General features: G+C 39.7%; 1 long non-coding RNA gene across 1 annotated transcript in view; it reads right to left on the bottom strand.

The window, feature by feature from the left end:
• LOC112610041 overlaps nt 1-18,009 on the bottom strand; it is a 94,959-nt gene extending 76,950 nt beyond the window's left edge. Inside the window, exon 1 of the long non-coding RNA XR_003116269.1 lies at nt 17,900-18,009. This is a non-coding gene — a long non-coding RNA (uncharacterized LOC112610041). The remainder of the gene's footprint in view (nt 1-17,899) is intronic.
• Between the last annotated feature and the right edge of the window lie 1,254 nt (nt 18,010-19,263).

The following is a 19,263-nucleotide window of genomic DNA, read 5'->3' as shown; positions in this document are numbered from 1 at the left end:
GACTAAACAGAAAACAAATAATAAAATAATAGATCTAAATTTAAACATAAAGAATTACACTAAATGTACATTATCTAAACATACTAACTAAACGATAGAAATTGTCAAAATATATTTTTTTTTGAATGATCCAATGATGTGCTATTTACAAGACTCATTTGTAAAATAATAAGCAAATCAGGCCTTAATAAATAGAAAAGACATACCATGGACTTAAATCTAAGACGTGCAACCTTAAAAATTATAGAAGATAGGGGGCGGAGCAAGATGGCCAAATAGGAACAGCTCCAGTCTCCAACTCCCAGCGCCAGCGACACAGAAGACCGGTGATTTCTGCATTTTCAACTGAGGTACTGGGTTCATCTCACTGGGGAGTGCCGGACGATCGGTGCTGGTCAGCTGCTGCAGCCCGACCAGCGAGAGCTGAAGCAGGGCGAGGCTTTGCCTCACCTGGGAAGCGCAAGGGGGAAGGGAATCCCTTTTCCTAGCCAGGGGAACTGAGACACACAACACCTGGAAAATCGGGTAACTCCCACCCCAATATTGCGCTTTAAGCAAACAGGCACACCAGGAGATCATATCCCACACCTGGCGGGGAGGGTCCCACGCCCACGGAGCCTCCCTCATTGCTAGCACAGCAGTCTGTGATCTACCGGCAAGGCAGCAGCGAGGCTGGGGGAGGGGCGCCCGCCATTGCTGAGGCTTAAGTAGATAAACAAAGCTGCTGGGAAGCTCCAACTGGGTGGAGCTCACAGCAGCTCAAGGAAACCTGCCTGTCTCTGTAGACTCCACCTCTGGGGACAGGGCACAGCTACACAACAACAACAACAACAAAAAAGCAGCAGAAACCTCTGCAGACGCAAACGACTCTGACAGCTTTGAAGAGAGCAGTGGATCTCCCAACATGGAGGTTGAGATCTGAGAAGGGACAGACTGCCTGCTCAAGTGGGTCCCTGACCCCTGAGTAGCCTAACTGGGAGACATCCCCCACTAGGGGCAGTCTGACACCCCACACCTCACAGGGTGGAGTACACCCCTGAGAGGAAGCTTCCAAAGCAAGAATCAGACAGGTACACTTGCTGTTCAGAAATATTCTATCTTCTGCAGCCTCTGCAGCTGATACCCAGGCAAACAGGGTCTGGAGTGGACCTCAAGCAATCTCCAACAGACCTACAGCTGAGGGTCCTGACTGTTAGAAGGAAAACTATCAAACAGGAAGGACACCTACACCAAAACCCCATCAGTACATCACCATCATCAAAGACCAGAGGCAGATAAAACCACAAAGATGGGGAAAAAGCAGGGCAGAAAAGCTGGAAATTCAAAAAATAAGAGCACATCTCCCCCAGCAAAGGAGCGCAGCTCATCGCCAGCAACGGATCAAAGCTGGACGGAGAATGACTTTGACGAGATGAGAGAAGAAGGCTTCAGTCCATCAAATTTCTCAGAGCTAAAGGAGGAACTACGTACCCAGCGCAAAGAAACTAAAAATCTTGAAAAAAAAGTGGAAGAATTGACGGCTAGACTAATTAATGCAGAGAAGGTCATAAACGAAATGAAAGAGATGAAAACCATGACACGAGAAATACGTGACAAATGCACAAGCTTCAGTAACCGACTCGATCAACTGGAAGAAAGAGTATCAGCGATTGAGGATGAAATGAATGAAATGAAGCGAGAAGAGAAACCAAAAGAAAAAAGAAGAAAAAGAAATGAACAAAGCCTGCAAGAAGTATGGGATTATGTAAAAAGACCAAATCTACGTCTGATTGGGGTGCCTGAAAGTGAGGGGGAAAATGGAACCAAGTTGGAAAACACTCTTCAGGATATCATCCAGGAGAACTTCCCCAACCTAGTAGGGCAGGCCAACATTCAAATCCAGGAAATACAGAGAACGCCACAAAGATACTCCTCGAGAAGAGCAACTCCAAGACACATAATTGCCAGATTCACCAAAGTTGAAATGAAGGAAAAAATCTTAAGGGCAGCCAGAGAGAAAGGTCGGGTTACCCACAAAGGGAAGCCCATCAGACTCACAGCAGATCTCTCAGCAGAAACTCTACAAGCCAGAAGAGAGTGGGGGCCAATATTCTTAAAGAAAAGAATTTTAAACCCAGAATTTCATATCCAGCCAAACTAAGTTTCATAAGTGAAGGAGAAATAAAATCCTTTACAGATAAGCAAATGCTTAGAGATTTTGTCACCACTAGGCCTGCCTTACAAGAGACCCTGAAGGAAGCACTCAACATGGAAAGGAACAACCAGTACCAGCCATTGCAAAAACATGCCAAAATGTAAAGACCATCGAGGCTAGGAAGAAACTGCATCAACTAACGAGCAAAATAACCAGTTAATATCATAATGGCAGGATCAAGTTCACACTTAACAATCTTAACCTTAAATGTAAATGGACTAAATGCTCCAATGAAAAGACACAGACTGGCAAACTGGATAAAGAGTCAAGACCCATCAGTCTGCTGTATTCAGGAGACCCATCTCACACGCAGAGGCTCAAAATAAAGGGATGGAGGAAGATTTACCAAGCAAATGGAGAACAAAAAAAAGCAGGGGTTGCAATCCTAGTCTCTGATAAAACAGACTTTAAACCATCAAAGATCAAAAGAGACAAAGAAGGCCATTACATAATGGTAAAGGGATCAATTCAACAGGAAGAGCTAACTATCCTAAATATATATGCACCCAATACAGGAGCACCCAGATTCATAAAGCAAGTCCTTAGAGACTTACAAAGAGACTTAGACTCCCATACAATAATAATGGGAGACTTCAACACTCCACTGTCAACATTAGACAGATCAACAAGACAGAAAGTTAACAAGGATATCCAGGAATTGAACTCATCTCTGCAGCAAGCAGACCTAATAGACATCTATAGAACTCTCCACCCCAAATCAACAGAATATACATTCTTCTCAGCACCACATCGTACTTACTCAAAATTGACCATATAATTGGAAGTAAAGCACTCCTCAGCAAATGTACAAGAACAGAAATTATAACAAACTGTCTCTCAGACCACAGTGCAATCAAACTAGAACTCAGGACTAAGAAACTCAATCAAAACCGCTCAACTACATGGAAACTGAACAACTTGCTCCTGAATGACTACTGGGTACATAACGAAATAAAGGCAGAAATAAAGATGTTCTTTGAAACCAATGAGAACAAAGATACAACATACCAGAATCTCTGGGACACATTTAAAGCAGTGTGTAGAGGGAAATTTATAGCACTAAATGCCCACAAGAGAAAGCAGGAAAGATCAAAAATTGACACTCTAACATCGCAATTAAAAGAACTAGAGAAGCAAGAGCAAACACATTCCAAAGCTAGCAGAAGGCAAGAAATAACTAAGATCAGAGCAGAACTGAAGGAGATAGAGACACAAAAAACCCTCCAAAAAATCAATGAATCCAGGAGTTGGTTTTTTGAAAAGATCAACAAAATTGACAGACCGCTAGCAAGACTAATAAAGAAGAAAAGAGAGAAGAATCAAATCGACGCAATTAAAAATGATAAAGGGGATATCACCACCGACCCCACAGAAATACAAACTACCATCAGAGAATACTATAAACACCTCTACGCAAATAAACTGGAAAACCTAGAAGAAATGGATAATTTCCTGGACACTTACACTCTTCCAAGACTAAACCAGGAAGAAGTTGAATCCCTGAATAGACCAATAGTAGGCTCTGAAATTGAGGCAATAATTAATAGCCTACCAACCAAAAAAAGTCCAGGACCAGATGGATTCACAGCTGAATTCTACCAGAGGTATAAGGAGGAGTTGGTACCATTCCTTCTGAAACTATTCCAATCAATAGAAAAAGAGGGAATCCTCCCTAACTCATTTTATGAGGCCAACATCATCCTGATACCAAAGCCTGGCAGAGACACAACAAAAAAAGAGAATTTTAGACCAATATCCCTGATGAACATCGATGCAAAAATCCTCAATAAAATACTGGCAAACCGGATTCAACACCACATCAAAAAGCTTATCCACCATGATCAAGTGGGCTTCATCCCTGGGATGCAAGGCTGGTTCAACATTCGCAAATCAATAAACATAATCCAGCATATAAACAGAACCAAAGACAAGAACCACATGATTATCTCAATAGATGCAGAAAAGGCTTTTGACAAAATTCAACAGCCCTTCATGCTAAAAACGCTCAATAAATTCGGTATTGATGGAACGTACCTCAAAATAATAAGAGCTATTTATGACAAACCCACACCCAATATCATACTGAATGGGCAAAAACTGGAAAAATTCCCTTTGAAAACTGGCACAAGACAGGGATGCCCTCTCTCACCACTCCTATTCAACATAGTGTTGGAAGTTCTGGCTAGGGCAATTAGGCAAGAGAAAGAAATCAGGGGTATTCAGTTAGGAAAAGAAGAAGTCAAATTGTCCCTGTTTGCAGATGACATGATTGTCTATTTAGAAAACCCCATTGTCTCAGCCCAAAATCTCCTTAAGCTGATAAGCAACTTCAGCAAAGTCTCAGGATACAAAATTAATGTGCAAAAATCACAAGCATTCTTATACACCAATAACAGACAAACACAGAGCCAAATCATGAATGAACTTCCATTCACAATTGCTTCAAAGAGAATCAAATACCTAGGAATCCAACTTACAAGGGATGTAAAGGACCTCTTCAAGGAGAACTACAAACCACTGCTCAGTGAAATAAAAGAGGACACAAACAAATGGAAGAACATACCATGCTCATGGATAGGAAGAATCAATATCGTGAAAATGGCCATACTGCCCAAGGTAATTTATAGATTCAATGCCATCCCCATCAAGCTACCAATGAGTTTCTTCACAGAATTGGAAAAAACTGCTTTAAAGTTCATATGGAACCAAAAAAGAGCCCGCATCTCCAAGACAATCCTAAGTTAAAAGAACAAAGCTGGAGGCATCATGCTACCTGACTTCAAACTATACTACAAGGCTACAGTAACCAAAACAGCATGGTACTGGTACCAAAACAGAGATATAGACCAATGGAACAGAACAGAGTCCTCAGAAATAATACCACACATCTACAGCCATCTGATCTTTGACAAACCTGAGAAAAACAAGAAATGGGGAAAGGATTCCCTATTTAATAAATGGTGCTGGGAAAATTGGCTAGCCATAAGTAGAAAGCTGAAACTGGATCCTTTCCTTACTCCTTATACGAAAATTAATTCAAGATGGATTAGAGACTTAAATGTTAGACCTAATACCATAAAAATCCTAGAGGAAAACCTAGGTAGTACCATTCAGGACATAGGCATGGGCAAAGACTTCATGTCTAAAACACCAAAAGCAACGGCAGCAAAAGCCAAAATTGACAAATGGGATCTCATTAAACTAAAGAGCTTCTGCACAGCAAAAGAAACTACCATCAGAGTGAACAGGCAACCTACAGAATGGGAGAAAATTTTTGCAATCTACTCATCTGACAAAGGGCTAATATCCAGAACCTACAAAGAACTCAAACAAATTTACAAGAAAAAAACAAACAACCCCATCAAAAAGTGGGCAAAGGATATGAACAGACATTTCTCAAAAGAAGACATTCATACAGCCAACAGACATATGAAAAAATGCTCATCATCACTGGCCATCAGAGAAATGCAAATCAAAACCACAATGAGATACCATCTCACACCAGTTAGAATGGCGATCATTCAAAAGTCAGGAAACAACAGGTGCTGGAGAGGATGTGGAGAAATAGGAACACTTTTACACTGTTGGTGGGATTGTAAACTAGTTCAACCATTATGGAAAACAGTATGGCGATTCCTCAAGGATCTAGAACTAGATGTACCATATGACCCAGCCATCCCATTACTGGGGATATACCCAAAGGATTATAAATTATGCTGCTATAAAGACACATGCACACGTATATTTATTGCAGCACTATTCACAATAGCAAAGAGTTGGAATCAACCCAAATGTCCATCAGTGACAGATTGGATTAAGAAAATGTGGCACATATACACCATGGAATACTATGCAGCCATAAAAAAGGATGAGTTTGCGTCCTTTGTAGGGACATGGATGCAGCTGGAAACCATCATTCTTAGCAAACTATCACAAGAACAGAAAACCAAACACCGCATGTTCTCACTCATAGGTGGGAACTGAACAATGAGATCACTTGGACTCAGGAAGGGGAACATCACACACCGGGGCCTATCATGGGGAGGGGGGAGGGGGGAGGGATTGCATTGGGAGTTATACCTGATGTAAATGACGAGTTGATGGGTGCAGCATACCAACATGGCACAAGTATACATATGTAACAAACCTGCACGTTATGCACATGTACCCTACAACTTAAAGTATAATAATAATAAATAAATTAAAAAAAAATTATAGAAGATAGCACTGGAAAAACCCTTTTAGACATCGGCTTAGGCAAAGACTTCATGACCAAGAACGCAAAACAAATGCAACAAAAACAAATATAAATAGATGGGACTTAATTAAACTAAAAAGCTGCACAGCAAAAGAAATAATCGGCAGAGTTAACAGACAACACACGGAATGGGAGAAAATCTTTGCAATCTAAACGTCCAACAAAGAACTAATATCCAGAATCTACAAAGAACTCAAAAAATCAGCAAAAGAAAAACAAACAATTGTATCAAAAAGTGGGCTAAAGACATGAATAGACAATTCTCAAAAGAAAAGATACAAATGGCCAAAACGCATATGGAAAAATGTTCAACATACTAATTGTCAGGGAAAATGCAAGTCAAAACCGAAATGTGATAACATCTCACTCCTGCAAGAATGGCCATAAGAAAAAAATTTTTTAAAATATATGTTGGCATGGATGTGGTAAAAAGGGAACGCTTTTAAACCATTGGTGGGAATGTAAACTAGTACAACCACTAAGGAAACGAGTGTGGAGATTTCTTAAAGAACTAAAAGTAGAACTACTGTTTGATCCAGCAATCCCACTACTAGGTAGCTACCCAGAGGAAAAGAAGTCATTATATGAAAAAGATACTTCCAAACACATGTTTAGAGTGGCATAATTTGCAATTGCAAAAATATGGAACCAGCCCCAATGCCCATCAATCAACAAGTGGATAAAGAAAAATGTGGTATATATATACCATGGAATGCTACTCAGTCATAGAAAGGAATGAAATAATGGTATTCACAGCAACCTGGATGAAACTGGAGACCATCATTCTAAGTGAGGTAACTTAGGAATGGAAAACCAAACATCATATATTCTCACTCATAAGTGGGAGCTAAGCTATGAGGAGGCAAAGGCATCAGGATGATACAATGGACTTTGGGGCCTCACGGGAAATGGTGGGAGGGGGGTGAGAGATAAAAGACTACATGTGGGGTACAGTGTACACTGCTTGGGTGATGGGTGCACCAAAATCTCAGAAATCACCACTAACCACTAAAGAACTTATCCATGTAACCAAACACCACCTGTTCCCCCAAAACCTATTGAAATAAAAAGAAATTAAAGATAACCCAAACATTTAAACAGAGATCTTAAGACAAAAAAAAAAGCAAGAAAAAATATACCATGGAAACACTGATCAAAAGACAACTGATTGGACATAGATTTCAGAGTGAATAAGTTGACCAGGGATGAAGAGAGACATTATATGATGATATAAGGGTCAGTTCATCATGAAGACATAATAATCCAATATATGTGTGTACCTACTGACAATGCTTTCAAAAACATGATGCAAAATTCATGAAAGTGAAAGGAGAAATTTTTAAAATCCACGATTATATTTGGAGAGTTCAACACTCCTCTCTCAGTAATATGCAGAACTTAAAAAAAAAAATCAAACAGGGATACAGAAGAATTGAACTGCATCATCAACTAACTAAATCTAAATAATATTTAAAAATGATTCTTCCCGTAACAGTGGAACACACATTCTTTTCAGAAGTACATAGAATAGTCAAGGTAGACCATACCTTGGTCATAAAAGACACATTAACAAAAGTTAGAATTATGTAAAAAATAAAATAAAATCTAAAATCAGACAAAGTATTTTCCTTGAATCATAATAAAAATAAACTAGAAATCAAGAACAGGATAACAGGTAGCATAAGAGAAAAATATCCAAACATTTGGAAATTAAATAACATGCTTCTAAATAGTCTGAGTCAAAAAGAAAAAAATTACAAAATAATTTCTATTAAACAAAAATGAAAATAAAATATACCAAAATTTGTCAGCTACAACTAAAGCAGTGCTTAAAGACAAATTTATAACATTAAAAACTTATATTAGAAAAGAGATGCCTTATACAAGTTATCTAAGTTTCCATCTTAAGAAGAGCAAAATAAACTCAAGCAAAAATAATAAAATAAATAATATAGTGGTAGAAATAAAGAAAATTGAAAACAGAAAAATAATAAAGTCAAAGAAACCCAAATCTGGTTCTTTAAAAAGATCAATAAAATCAATAAAATTTAGCAAGGACAAAGACAAAAAGACAGCAAGAATAAATTGCCAGTATCAGGAATGAAAGAGGTTATTGCTACAGACCCCACTGGCATTTAATAATAACAGGGGCATATAGGGGATACTGTGAATAATTATATACACACATTTTTGACAAGTTAGGCAAAAGGGATCAATTCCTTGAAAAACACAAATTACCTAAATTCACTCAAAATGTAATAGACAACTTAAATAACCCTATAACTTTTAGAAAAATTGAATTTACAGTTTAAAACTCTCTGAAAAAATTCTCCAGGCCCATGTGATTTATGAACAATTGTATTAAACATTTTAAAAGAACACCAATTCTACAATATCTCTTCCAAAATGTAGAAGAGAAAACACTTCCCAACTCAATTTATGAGATCATCATAACTCTGATTCTAAAACCAGACAAGTAGAAGAAAGAAAGAGAGGAAGCAAGAAAGGGAGGAATGGAGGAAGAGAGGAAGGGAGGGAGTAAGGAAGTGGGGGGAGGGAGGCAGGGAGAGAGGGAAGAAGGGAGCGAGGAAGGAAGGAAGGAAGGAAGGAAGGAAGGAAGGAAGGAAGGAAGGAAGGAAGGAAGGAAGGGAGGGAGAATCTATAGACTAGGCCAGGCGTGGTGGCTCATGCCTATAATCCCAACACTTTGGGAGGCTGAGGTGTACAGTCACTTGAGCTCAGGAGTTTGAGACCAGCCTGGGCAACATGGCAAAACTCTGTCTCTGCAAAAATTACAAAAATTAGCTGGGCATGGTGGTGCGTACTTGTAGTCCTAACTACTCAGGAGGCTGAGGCTGGGGGATGTTTGAGCCTGGGAGGTTGAGGTTGCAGTGAGCTGTGATTATGCCACTGCACTCCAGCTTGGGTGACAGAGTGAGACTCTGTCTCCAAAAAAAAAAAAAAAAAAAAGAAACTATGGACTAATAGCCCTCATAAGCATAGATGCACGAATTCTGAATTTTTTTAAAAAGCGGATTTGTTCAACAATGTGTAAAAAACGAAAAAATAATGCACTGCAACTTTGTGAAGTTTATCTTGGAAATATAAGTCGATATTCAAAAATCAGTCAATGTAATCCACCACAATACAGTCTCAAGAAGGAAAATCATATGATCATTTCAACTGATAAAGAAAAGCCATTTAACAAAATTCAACATCCATTCATGATACTATCAGCAAGCTAGGAACAGAAAAGAACTTCCTCAGTCTGAGAAAGAACATCTGAAAAGAAATGCATTAAACTAACATAATAAGTAATGGGTGAAACACTTAATGCTTTCCCCAGAAGATCTGGAGTAAGGAAAGTGATGTCTTCTTCCTTCCACAGTACACTGCATGTCCTCACCAGCACAACAGCAAATAACAAACAGGAAACATGGGAGCTTTAGGTCTCAAATGACATAGAGACATAATGAAGTAAAGCAATGACCAGTGGAGGAAATTCTTCTGAATGAAAGGAAAATAATGAGAATATACAAGGCATTTGAATGTGCTCTGATTATTTTTTTTCCAGTGGAAGAAAAAATTTTACAGGGTAGTCCATATTTAAGAAGTTATTGATAGAAAGTAGAAATAAAGGAGGTAAATTCTTTTCTGTGAATTTCAGAAATGTAATGTTATAAGTTCCATGAAGTAAATGTCTAAGGAGCGAAAGAATTAAAAAGTACCATAAATAAGAAATAAAAGGAACAAAAAGTTCTTGTTTTAAATCAGTATAAACTACAGAAGGAAAGGGTTAAGATTTCTTTTAGGATTGGTGGAAAAGGTGATCACTTGTGTTGAGAAAATTAGATTTGTATATCTTATTCTAAACTTTTAAAAATGTAATGCCATGGTAACACTAGTGTTGTGTTTTGCTGATTAGATAAACTCAAAAGCTCTATTTTTAATAGAAAAAAAACAAGAACTGAATGCAAAATCACGATTATCTATGTTTCTTACTTAAATACTCCTAGGGGATGTTCAACTTTTGGCACCAAAGTGGTTGAATGCAGTGGTAAAGAACTCCTTCTTTTTTTGGTTGGAATTCTGGCCCCAGTGATGAACTGTGTGACCTTGGACAAGTTACCTAACCTTGTGTTTCCATTTCCAAAGCTGTAAACTGCAGAAAATAGTAATAAGGCCTACCTTATAGGTTGTTAGAGGAACTAAATAAGTAACTGTAAAATGTCTAGAATAGTTTCTGGCATAAAATAAAGGTAGATGCTGGCTATCAACTGTCACCATTATCATCCACCTGGTGACACATTGTCTGAATTGAAGACATAGTCCCTAGGGAAGAAAATAACAAAATTGTACTTTGAAAACCCATAGTTTTATTGTGATGGTACATATACCATAGATAATATTTCTCGCTTCTGGAACTGTGCCTGAGTACTCCATAGGAGGCCGAATTAGAAATAGGGAGAAATTACATTAAGAACACAGATTTTGAGGGAAACCAAGCATTTTCTGCTAGCTGAAGAAAGAACTCATCTGTCCCATACCCACTAGTTCTTACTTCTGTTACTCTTTTGAAAAAATAGAACATTGATCTAATAATTCAGATCCCAGAATACTGGGGTTAGCCACTTTTACTAGGACTGACAGTTCAGGATGTGTGGGAATCAGTTTTCTCTGTCTTCTTCCAAATATTGCCTTTTATTTTCCCCTTTGCAGACACCCCACTTTCTACAACAGCCTTGAGTACGTGGTTGGGTCAGCTACCGTCTAGGTTTGGGGGACATGCACTCATTCTCTGTAACAAAGACTGGCTAAGAGTTCTCCAAGACACTTCTCTTTCTCTCCTGAGCACATAGCGAGGTGACACTCTTACAACAAAGGGTTGTCCTGCGGCTGGATTCTTGAATGTGGTCCCAAGTGATCTATACTATCTCAACCCCAGCATTGCTCCACGATATATCTTTCCTTCCATTCACGAGTGGCCTCCAGAACCTTTAAAGATGGGGGAGTCATTAGAAGAATTATAAATCCCTGAAACACTGCATGGAGAAGAGTCCTTCTCTTCTACCAACTCACATCATATTTTGATGTGAGAAATCAGCCTTAATCGTGCTTAGCTGTAACTCTTTGTTATAGAACTGCCCTATCCTAAGTAAAAGACACTGTTATTCTCTGTCTTTCTGGGGCCTTTTTCTTTGGCACTACAGAGGGTAATTTTTACTTAACGGGAGTAGCTAGTTTTGAGACCTTAGGTTGTGGTTTGGTGGCAAGAGGTATGGTAGCTGAGGCTAGGTAAAGCATTTTACATAATCCTGTCCAGCTTCCCGGAGCTCTAGATAAATATTTTGGGCCAGAGGACCAGCTAAAAATAGTTACTTTGTTTTTCCTTGCCACTGTTCCCTATTCTTTTTTTCCCCTTAAAAGATAGCACCCCTGAGATGAAGCAAATTCAATTATTTAAAGACCTTTTGGACTAGATGCCATCTTAACGTAGTATCCCCTTAGAGCAATCTACTGTTGTTATTATTTTAACAACAAATATGTAAAGAAGTAGAAAAGCAACAGTCAGGGGCTTTAGACAGATACACTCAAAATAAAGAAGTTTAAATTAAGACATCTTATAGTTGGATACAATTGAATCTTCTCACTGATACTAGAAAGAAATTCTATGCTAGACACTGGAGTAAGTACAATGAATAACATGATTTGGTTTCTTCTTCGTAGGAGTCAGGTGTAAGGATTGGGGGAAAAAAGAAAACAACATCGCATAAAATAGAAAATAATTAAAATAAGTGTAACATATCATAAGGAGTTTTGAGAACCATTAAAGCAATCAGATACAGACAGGAGTTTATAAAAAGTGTTGTCCTAGTTGTCTAAGAATGGATACACAGTAGTTTCAGCAGTTAAAAGTGGCACAAGCCCCTATGTGAAAGTATTGGACAATGAGATTTTTCAGTCCCTTTAAGGCAGTGGTCCTGTGATTCTTTCCTTCTTTGGGGTGCCCCAGTCAAAATGTGGTAATTAGCACTGCATAGACTCCTTTTTGTTCATCCCCAGGGTAAAAATGGAAATGAATCATGGATTAGATTTATAGCCACTGAATTTATTGAGCAAGGCCCAAGTTCTTGTTCTAAGTTAAGATCCCTCCTCACCTAAATACGAGTAAAATGGAAATAATCATCTTGAGATTCAAATTGGGAGTGAGTTGGAGTTGGTTACCTGTCTACTGGTTCTACAAAGAGTGAAAATAACTTCATATCAGACCAAAGTCAAGATAACTCATTCAATGATGCTTATAGAATCTGTTAGTGTTGCTGAATCTTTTCCCTAACATTATCTTCAATTCTTGGTGGTGGTGGTGATGATGATGACGATGATAAGTTAATGATGATGAAGGCAGCATAATAAAAATAACTACTGTTTATTGAGCTATTACTACTGCTACAGCATTGTTTCCCAAATTTCCCTGAAAACAAGAATTTCTTAACTGTGCTTGCTGAATACATAGACTCCCAGGTTGCAACCCAAATCTACTCTATTACAATTCCTAGTGGATAAATTTGGGAGGGTTGGGGAACAGTATGCCAGGCTGGCTAGGTGCTCAGTACTATTCATTCATTATGATATTTGAGTCCCACAACAATTTTATGAGGTAGATTCTATGATTAATCCTATCATACAAATGAGAAGCCTGAGGGATAGAGAAGTTAAGTGACTTGCTTTTGCCAAAAACTTTGGATAGGATTTTCTTCAGGCACTTTCACTGGAGTTCTAGGGCTGATGCTGAATTCCAACAGAAGCCCTCACAGGCTTAGCTGGCTTCTAGCAAAGCTTACATGAAATTCCCAATTTCTTGGTGTTCCTACGCAGGTTAAGACTATTCCAGTTTGGAACCTTGTCCCATCCTTCTTGGTTCCTGAAAGATTCGCTCCTGTGCTTCTCCTTTCCTTTCCAGCATTTCAAGGTCCACAGGCTTCTTCCTCTCCTCCTTGAGTAATTACTAAGATTTCAGAGAATTTGCACTTTAGGAAAGAACGTAAGTCTCACAATAAGTGCCACTGAAGAGGTGCAGAGACAGAAAGTGCTGTGAAAATTTGGAAAAGAGAAATAATTCTTATTCTGGAATATTAGAGATGGCATGGCATGGCCCAGTTCACTTGTGCAAATTCTGAGATATTGGTAGGTTTTCCACTGGCAGAGGTGAGGTGAGCTCACCAAAAAAAAAAAATTTTGCTCCTTTTCTCTACTTTGCAAATTGGGTCTTTGTGACTTAGTCCAAGCAGGGGAAATAAATCTTAGCCCCATGATGGTTTAGCAGTCTAAGTCATCTGTTTCAAAATAGGATGGAATTACAACCAGCTGGTAGTAATTTTCAAATCCTGACCCTTGCAGAAAGGGGTGAGAATTCACCAGAAAGTCCATTTCTTCTCCAGGGCACCAAGCTACATTTCCCTCAGAGGGTGACATGGATGCGAAGAGACTTTTTGTTTTTATTTTTAATTTTGTTAGTAACTGCAAGCCACACTGTTCCGGTATTTTGAATACAGCATTTATAAGTTGAAAGTAGAAGAAGGGTACAGAATGTGCCATATTTTCTAGTTCATTGTTCCATGTCCATAAAACAAAAACACTTTTAAAAGGCAAATTTTATATTCTTCAAGGTAGCAGCAGTAGTAGTACTGTTCTCCTGCCATTTACAGTGAAGGGTAAAACTTAAGCTGTTTGGACACTCCATCAGTCTTATTCATCCCTGCAGCAGCAACAGTTCTTTTCATTTCTAATATTTCACAGTTCTTAGCTATGAATAGGCAACCCCGTGCTTTTCACCACTTGTTATAAGCCGAATTGTGTCCATCAAGGAGACTGACAGAAGTTCTAAGGCCCAGTACCTGTGCATGTGACTTTATTTGGAAATAGGGTCTTGGGAGTTTTAACCATGTTAAGATGACGTCATCAGTGTGGGCCCCAATCCAAGGGCCTGTGTAAAGACGGAGACAACAGGGAGAACGCAGCGTAAAGATGGAGGCAGGATCGGAGTGATGCGTCTGCAAGCCAAGGGGCGCCGAGGAGTCCTGGTCATCCCCAGAAGCTAGAGGAAGGCATGGATCAGATTCTCCCTCAGAAAGAATCAACCCTTCAAACACTGAATGCAGCCTTCTGGCCTCCAGACTGTGAAGCAACAAATTTCTGCTGTTTTAAGCCACCCGGTTAGTGATACTGCCTCACAGCAGGCCTTGAAAATTAATACACCACCTTTATAAAAACTGTTCACAAAGGAACTCTGTGTAACATTACACATAAAACGTAACAAAAACACTTAATATGACAACTGTTGTAAATAGGAAAAATATTATCACATGAAAGATAGTGGGAGATGTTATAGAGTTCACTGCCAGGTTACTTTGACGGAGAAGGAAAGAGACTGCTCACATTGAAGTTTGGTTCATCTTCGGAAAGGACCTGAGAGTTGGTCTAATCCAGGAGTGGGCAAACTAGGGCCTGCAGGCCAAAAGCAGCTGACGGGGCATAATCGTACAGACCCTGAGCTAAGAATAGCTTTTACATTTTTAAAATGTTCTTGAATGTGGGCCCGTCTCTTTTTTCCTTCCATCCAGAAGTTTCCGGAGCCTTAGAAAATGAAGAAACCACTAGAAGGAAGGATTTTAGATCCCCAAAATATTGTGTGGCATAGACACCCTAACCCCCTACTCATGCTTTACTGTGATGTGAGAAATACGATTTAATTGTTTAGGCACTGAGATTTCTGTTACACACAGACAGGGGTTTTGTGTTATAATAGTTGCTTAATAGTTACTATTCTACCCTAATAGATGCTGTTATTCTCTAAGCGTAACTCAACCCTAACTCTAATAAAACCGGAAGAATATGCAATGGACAACCACATGTGGCCTGCAAAGGTGAAAATATTTGCTATTTGGTCCTTTACAAAAAAAAAAAAAAAAGTTTGCCAACCCTTTGCCTAGTCCAGTGATTTATAACGTTATTATTATTATTCAGTGAGAAATACTTAATTTTGTTAAAAAAAAAAAAAAAAGAGAGAGACAGAGAGAGGGATAAACAAAACAGAGGAAAATGCTTCTGCTCTTCCTAAGGAAGCAGGGTCTGCAGTCTTGAATTCTCCCACTCAACCATCTTAGTTGCCCCTGACCTAACAGAGCTCTGGGTTCCACTGATAATCGTGATAGTGATATTGGCAACAATCAATTGAGTACACATAGCATTTCACAACAGTACTAAACATGTCCCAGATACTCTTGAATTTCGTCTTCAAATTAATCATACGAGGGGTGTCCTATTAGCTCCATCTTTATACATGAAGACACTGGAGCTTAGATTAAATTAGTTGACCTACATCTGGTAAATGGCGAAGACAGAATTCATATCAATGGCCCTGTGGCTCCTATACCGCTAACTATGCCCACTGAGCTCTGTTCTTATTTGGTGTTACCTCCTCATCGAGGGCCCTAAGGTTCAGGTAGGTGAAGGAATATGTCTAAGGTCTCAGGCTAGTTGGTCATTGACTGGGTCTGGAGTTCAGGTCTCCTGACTTCCCATGTGATGCCCTTTCCACTGTCCCATTTGGGCTCATTTGTCCTGGCAGAATGTGAGTGGAGAACATAGACCAAACTGGCTCTGGGACTGGAGGGTAGGCAGGTGCATGGGTGGAGGTCCCGCATTCTCATTCTCATGCTCATCAGTTGGATGGGCCAGAGAAAAAGATTTATTTGACTTGGGACTGGTGGACCATTCTCTCTCCTACAGTTTCCTCTCATTGTCCCTGCTCGCAGAAGTGGTACCTCCCTCAGCAAAACCGCTCAGTGGCCTCACATCTCAGGAGAGGTCCCATATGTATTCTGTTCTCCAATAACTGCTGGCCATCGTCAACCAGATCCATTTCTCACACTGTCTTAGCCAGCCTTTCTCTCACTTTGCTTCCCATCCCTTTCTTCTGACTCCATCTTGTCCTATGGGTTACAAGCTTGGAGCCATCTTCTGATTCAGACTCTAGATCCTCAAGAATCTGCCTCTCCTTGCTAGCACCTGAGAACTCCCTTGACTGAGGTTGGCTGATTGCTTCTTAACTCACCGCTTAGCATCGTTATACCCGGATTTTACCCAGAAGGACGCATTTCCAGGAAACTCATCCCAGTCTCATACTTGGGACCAGTAGCTCCCTCTTTCCCTGTGATATGTTTACCTTCTCCTCTGTGGGATGCACTGTGTGTATGCCAACCGCATCAACACCATTATGGTTGCCGATAGTATTAAGCTAATGGCTTTAGAGGACAGAAGTTTGTACTAGTGGTAAAAACAATGATAGTATAACTAATTCATTGAAAACTTTATACACATATGACCTTGTGAGGTAAGTACTATTATCATCTCCATGTTGCAGGTGGGGAAACTGAGGCACAGAAAGGTTAGACAACTTGTCCAAGGACACAGAGCCAGGAAACATGGAACCAGACTTGGAACTTTCATATAAAGGTGCAGTCACCTTTGCTGGCTTCCTGCTGTATGTCAGGCCTTCCTCTTGGTGCGTCATACAAGTGGTGGGAAATTCTTGGGAGATATTTGCCCCTATGTTTTCCATGGTATTTCCTGTGTTTCTCCCCATTAGGCAGCTAGGCCTTCTGTAAAACTTCAGGGAAGGGAAAACCAGTGAAACAAAGATAACAGAGGAGTCATATTTTTAGCTTTTGAGTCTCAAATGGCAGGTTCTGGTCATAAACCAAAGATTTGGAAGATTAAATGAAAAGCTGGGAAACTTTTTCTCCAGACCAGACAAGACTTTTCACATTTGAGAAGGAGAGCCAGGGAAGCCAAGAAACCTGACATGATGGTTGAGTTCCCAGGAAGGAGTCCTAGCGTGTAGCACCTGCCTGCAGCCTGGCTAACCGGCGGGGCAATGGTGGAACATGCAGGCAGGGCTGAAGGTGGAAAGCTACATGGATCCGACATCCTTCTCAGGTTTAGATGAGTGCATCCTGCTTTGACTGAGATTACATCCCCATGATGAAGCCAAATAGGGACTCAAAATAGAAACTAAATCGAGTTATAAAAATATAAAAAGAAAGTGGCTTTCCTTACACAGCTGAGTTTGGGGGCCCATATGTACCCACACATTCATTATCTCTATTCTGCACACTGACCTGTGGAGTTACTTTTTATCATCCCCATATTATAGCGTTTGATTACAGAGTGGAAAAATTACTTGCCCAGGGGACACAGCTAATAAGTAGAAGAAAAAGTACATTAGGAGAAAAGTGGAAAATAAACAATGAAGGAAAAAGAAAAATAAAAGAAGTAGTGAGAACAGGTAGAGATTGCAAGGCATAACCTCCGAGTCACAATTCTCCCGGAAAGAACATTTCTCTTTATTCTCCAAAAAAGTGAACATTTTATCAGGATATACTTACATTTTATTTGGAGGAATAGTCATTTCCTTGTTCCCTTTTCCCGAAGATCTAGCTTGGAACCAGACGCTGTGAAAATGTAGCCAGCCTCCACAAAAGAGTTATTTCAACTGTGTCGTCGCTGCAAAAAAATTACATGTGAATCAGAGTTCTATCATGGAAATTATGCTTCGGGACAAATATGTTATGAATGATGGCTCATAAAATCATGCCAGTATGTATGCTATCACCGCATTCAATTATTTTAACCTGCTGTGAACTTGCTTGCGATAAATCATGGGAAAACTGAAGCGAACTATCTTAAGCCACTGCACTGTTTCACTCGCTCAAGTCATTCACGGCTCTAAAAATACAATTTATATCATCGGATTCCTGAAATTCTTTCAGTGCTTACATTCTGATTTAAGTGGCATTAAAGCTAGGGCGATTAAGCTGAGAAGTCCAAGGCTACCGACCAATGTCCCCCCGGGTATTAGCTGTCTATCAGATTGAGAACATTGTTTATCAGACTCCCAGGAAGAAAGCAATTACAACGTGGCCTGTGGGTTGGAAAAAGGCTTGAGATTCTCAGCCTGAAAAAGGAAGGATCTTTCAGTAACAGCATGTGTGACACTTTTGGTGGGATTCGTCTAGAGTAGGGTGATCATAAAATTTAATAACCATCTTAGAACATTTTGGGAATTGATGGGGAGACCATTAACATTTATATCAGGAATAAAGTAGGACTGTTTTTTCAAACACACAACACAACTGTTTTTTCAAACACAAACAGACAAGGATTTAATAAGGGACTAATAAGGAACATGAAGTTGAATCTCCTTCATGTTTAAGGACCACTTCTTAACTCCCTCCTCCATGACCCATCTGGAGAGAAAAGTGGGTTTTTTAGCTGCATTTTCTCCACAGTCCTGACATTATTCTTCATATTCCTCGGGAACACGGGAGCAGCTGATATTGCTTCTACAAGCTACTGCACGGTATTTGTGCACAAGCAAAAAGCGGACTGGGTTAGGTTTGAAGGTGTCGCTTTTATAAACACAGGGTTAGGAGATGTGAGACAGGAAGTTATGGAGTTACAGAGTGATTGTGAGAAAACACCTCCCTGGGAAAGAACCAAGGCCGTGTGAATCAAGTATTGTGGACAGTAACTTCTCCAGGCTCAATTTCCTCCACCAGTAAAATTAGGTAGCTAGACTAGACCCGTGATTTCCATCCAGGCAGCGTATTAGGGTCACCTGGAGAATGTACCGACGTCCTCACCCACTCCAAGAGATTTTATTTAATTAGGCTGGGATGGGAATCCCCCAGGGACTCTGATGTTCAGCCTGGGCTGAGAACTGCTAGAAGACTGGAATGTTTCTCTACCG

This window comes from Theropithecus gelada, chromosome 16 (assembly GCF_003255815.1).
Source record: "Theropithecus gelada isolate Dixy chromosome 16, Tgel_1.0, whole genome shotgun sequence".
Lineage (NCBI taxonomy): Eukaryota > Metazoa > Chordata > Mammalia > Primates > Cercopithecidae > Theropithecus > Theropithecus gelada.
Note: the sequence above shows the minus strand (reverse complement) of the source record. Positions and strands in the feature narration are given on the sequence as shown.